The sequence below is a fragment of the Phaenicophaeus curvirostris genome, chromosome 15 (genome assembly GCF_032191515.1).
Source record: "Phaenicophaeus curvirostris isolate KB17595 chromosome 15, BPBGC_Pcur_1.0, whole genome shotgun sequence".
Classification (NCBI taxonomy): domain Eukaryota; kingdom Metazoa; phylum Chordata; class Aves; order Cuculiformes; family Cuculidae; genus Phaenicophaeus; species Phaenicophaeus curvirostris.
The window spans coordinates 16,814,522-16,819,467 of NC_091406.1; positions in this window are offsets into that span (position 1 = coordinate 16,814,522).

Here is a 4,946-nt window from a genome sequence, read left to right on the forward strand (position 1 = left end):
GTATCTGCTCAGCATCCCCTGTGGAGCTGAGAGGTTGTCTCTGGCTGTGGCTGGCCCTGGTGTGGCTGGTGGGGAAGCACAGCTCTGTGCTGAGACAAAACCAGCCGGGCAGGGAGGTGAGGTGGGCAGCTACCTGCCCGCATCTGCATCTCAGCCGCTCCCACCAAACTGATGCTTTAAGCCTAAATTCAAAACTGAGATCCTCACAACCCTTGCTTAATTCTAGGGGTTCCTCACGCTGCCAGGCACCAGCTTTCTGCTTCCACTGTCTCTCAAGCGCCAAGATTTCTGCAGGTTTCAGATGTTGTCATGGATAACTACGTTCTGGTTGTGCCACAGGTGTTCAGCCGCACTGATGACAGCATTCAGGGGTGGTAGGGTGTCCCCTGGTTTAAGATCCCCTCGGTGCTCAGTGCCTGTGTCCCAAAAGTCTGACTGGATTTTGCGGGTTGGGTGGGCATAGAGCAAGGACTTCACCTGTTACTGGATGACGGTTCTGGTTCTATAACGCATCCTTCAGAAAACGAGGTCAAATTTCTGTCATAATTTGAGCAGAAGAGGGACATCAGTCTGGTTCTTTGGCATCCTGAGGACACTTCTTTGTGTTTTAAGTGAGGGAAGACTCATGTGGTTTACAAACCTGGGAGCAGGGAGAGCAGCCACAGCCATCACCTCTCCAGCAAGGACCAAAGAGCTTCGGTGCTTTCTGCTGCAACTTACTCCTCTCCAGCAGTTTCTAGCTTGGTAGACTGGATTTTGTCTCCTGGTCTTTGAAGTTGAGATTTTTTCTCCAAATATAACCTTGGAGTCAAATGCATAAGGTGTCAGGACTGCCAGCCCGTAAATAACGCCTTATGATGCTCAAGGATGGGGTGATTGATGAAGAAATGATGCTCAGTCTGTGTACTGGAAGCCACTGAGCTCAGTGGGAAGGGGACCATGAAGGTAGAAACCATCCCACTAGTGGAGAGCAGTGGGAGGATACACCTTAATTCTGGGAGTGTAAATAGAGTGGGAATTGCAGGAAGGGTGCTTAGTTTCTTGCTGATAAAAATCAAACATCTTTGGGCTTTGGGGCAGGGCCAGGTGGCTCCCGTGAACACACAAAAATGGGCAAGAAATTGAGTGTACCCCAGCTCCAAAAATGCTCAGGAGCTTCTGTGGTTGTGCAGGAAGAGGAACTTGGCTGCAGTGAGGGCATGAGCGTGTGTGCAGGATGGGTTTCTGCTGCTGCAAAAAGACTCCAAATCCTGGAATCGTGCTGCAGGTTGATTGTGCAGAGATTTAAGGATTTCTGTTAGGTTTAAGAAACTTGGTCCTTATTAGGGTTTCATAGAATCACCAGGTTGGAAGAGACCCACCGGATCATCGAGTCCAACCATTCCTATCAATCACTAACCCATGTCCCTCAGCACCTCGTCCATCCATGCCTTAAACCCCTCCAGGGAAGGTGACTCAACCACCTCCCTGGGCAGCCTCTGCCAGTGCCCAATGACCCTTTCTGTGAAAATTTTTTTCCTAATGTCCAGCCTAAACCTCCCCGGCAGATCTTGAGGCCATTCTGCAGGTTTGCTGCTTCACACAACCTGTAAGACTGTGTGCAAGTGTGCTGCCTTCTTATGTGCAGCAGTAAATTGTTAAAAACAGAGAGGAGGTTTTTTAATACTCAAATTTCTCCTTTGCAGAATGTGTTTGGCCTTTTCCGTGCAAAGAAAAAATCCAGCAAAATATTATCCACATGGCTATTTTATGCTTCTGCTTGTCTTTCCTTCTCTTTATAATTAACCTAATGTGATATCTGATCCCTGCTCTTTTTAGTGTTGGTGTGCCCGTCTGACAGCACTCGCACTGTTATTTCTTAGATAAGCTAATCACTTCTTAATGACTGGACAAGGTATCTTTATTTAACTGCATAAAGAGATTTCACTTTTGCCGTTAAGATATGACCGCTGGTTTATGTTTTGTTAATGACATGTAACATCGGTGTAAGACTCAGGTGGCACCCACGTGTTGGAGCGGGCTTGGCTGGCTGGTTTTAGAGAGGCTGTGAAAGGGGCAGGGAGAGGAGGAACTCGTTTCCTATTAATCAGAATTTATTAAGCAAGCCCTCTGTGAGCCTGACTAGCTGCTGCTGCTTCGCTGCCTGGTTTGTGGCCGTGGGGCTGGTGCTGCAAAATCGGAGGTGGGTTTAGGTCCCACCACCTCCCTGGTGTGTATGGTTGAGCACCTACATAAGTGCTTATTTGCAAGATTATTTTAAGTGCTTGCTGTAAGATTATTGTAAAGGCTTATTTATAAAATAAATACATCCCTACAATGTGCAAGCACAAGGGGCAATGCTCAGTGAGATCCATATGTGAGCAGCGTACATACAGATCCGTATCTCCTCCTGAGCTTTCTATTTCCTTCTTTACACTTGGAAACCGTAGCTGGATGAGAAGGGCAGAGCTCTGCCCTGCAGCGTCCTGTGCTCACAGCAGATTCCTGTTGGACCTGGAACTGGCTAAGGAACACACTACGAGGTGGACAACAAGAAAGTCCAAACACCACCAGACTTTGTCATGAGAGGGAGGAGCTGTTGTCCACGCCAGCATGGTGCTTGCAGGGAAGGGGTCTGTCTGCAGCAGGCTGGTGTAAGCCGGAGCCCTGGTGAGCACTGCTGGTAGCAGGGCTGGGCACAAGGTGACTCAGTTTAAAAGCTCAACCCTCTGTGCCTGGAGATAAAGGACCCAGATACAGAATGGACTGTTTAGCCTGGTATGCAAAAACGTGCTTTTGGAGCAGGGATTTCTCTGCATAAAAGTGAAAGAGGAGAAGTGAGCCCAGTGAGACTAAATCAGTGCATTTGTCTGAGCTCTGAGAAGTTACTGGAGATTTGGCCAGGAACAAAACTCCCAGCACCTCTGATCTCAGATCGTGTGAGATACCTCCTGCTTTAGCTCCATGAGCCTGCAGACATCAAGAGGGAACTGGCATTTGAGCTGGTTTTACCTATTAACACCCTGTGCATGAGTGCTTTCAAGCTCTGGAGGCAACCTCAAGCTCCCAGTGGTGCTTCGAGGCTTGCTTGTCATTTAGAGCAGAGTTTTTTGGGAAGATGCAGTAACTCAACATGCTTCTAGCCCTGAGCCAGCAGCTGTCAACACCTCCCTGGGGCTGGGTCCTCTTCTGGGGCAGGAGAGCAAGTGCTCAAAGGGAAAGCCAGGTCCTTTAAAGCCTCTGAAATTGTTCTACCAAAACTGAAGGCAGCAGAAATCCTTCTCTTTTTTTTTTTTTTTTTTTTTTTTAAGTTTTGTCCCTAACATTTGTGAGCACCTTACAGTGTCAGTTTGTTAGAGAATCTGTATTCCTGCCTGACAGTAAAAGGGCCAGTCCAGTCCTTGCGATTTTCATTTTATTGGCTGACTCTAATGTCATTCTTATCAATGATATCTTTTCTTTCCCAATAGCATGTTCTAATAAGAAACTAAATCCGGAAGACAAAAAAGCTTCTGGCACCCTCATTTTGTTGGCTCCTACCTCCATCTATGGCATGTTTACAAGAAAACATTTATCGCTGGAGCGCTTGCCTGCAATAAGGAAAGAGCTGATGACAACGTCGTTTAAGCGGGGTCCTCCTCGCTTGGCTGGGTGGACGCAGGGGGCTGAGCGCTTTCTGTTGTGCTGCACAGCCCTGTCTCCTTGGGACCTAATCCAGACCAGCGCTAAAAATCCTGAGCTATCCGCCTCCACATCAGGCTTTTGGCAAGAAGGAGAAGCAGCTCCATGAATCATTTTGGAGGAGCGAGGGCTCAGCTGGCTGTAAGTTTGTAAGTATGGAGCAAAAGTAAGTTTTCTAAGTAGGATTTGTAAGAGCTTCACAGCTGGAGCAGTGTGGATGGTGGAGTTGTCTGAGCACAAGCGGTGGGGAATCCAGCGTGTTTTTGAAATGCAAACTTAGATTGTGGCTGGTCCCTACTGAGGGCAAAAATCCCTCAAAAAATCCCTTGATAGCATTGTGTATCGTAAAGAACTCTCCAAACCCTACATAAGGACTGAGGTATCTTATGATAAAAGCTGTGAGCGGGGCTGGGACAGTCCTTGCCAAACCCATCCGAGTCCCCTTGACTGCTGGGATGTCAGGAGTGTTAATACCCTCTTTTGCAGATGGGAGAATGGGGATAGCAAGAGGTCAAATGGCTTCATTAGGCCCCAGAGGATTTTGCTGTCGGAGCTGAAAGCTGGAGCGTGGCATGGCAGGGAGCGCTTTGTACAGCACTCAGGCCTTCAAAGGCCCTTCTCTTGTAAATCCTTGAGTGCTTTGATCTCGCACTTAAACTCGCAGTTAACTTTGTCCCTTGGCGTTTTCGTTGCTGGTGCGGCAGGCACTGATGCTTGCAGAAAAGGGTCAGCAGGCTCGTGGGGCGGCTTCGACCTCCCTCGCTGCGGGGCTCTGCCGAGGGAGATGCTGCCGGTCGTGGCAGGATTCAGCACCCTCCCAAATCCCAGAGGGAAGCAAGCAGCAAGAGGCATCTCTGGGCAATTCTGGCATCAACTGCAGCAGTAATAACAATTAGCAATTATGCAGAGTTATATGCCTTTGGTGCCTATTACAGGCATCAACGAGGAGTTCTGTTTCTGTTTTCTACTTGTAGCTTGGCCTGATGCTTGCATTTTAATAGCAGATGCACTAAGATAATTAGAGCCACTGCAGATAATACCAGGGGTGATTTGCTGCTGCACGCGGTTATGGCGTGACCAGTCAACCTTCCTGGCCCCCCAGTACGTGCCAAGGTCTTCAGTGGTTGAAAGCCACATGCCAGGTGGAGAAGGAGGGAAAAGAATGGGAGATGGTTCCTGCTGTGTACAGCAGAGTTGTCTTGGGATCCATCTCCAGGTGATGTGCTGGGGATGGGGTGGTGGATACCGCTTCGGAGCTGTGGCGTCCACAGGGATAGGTGCTACCA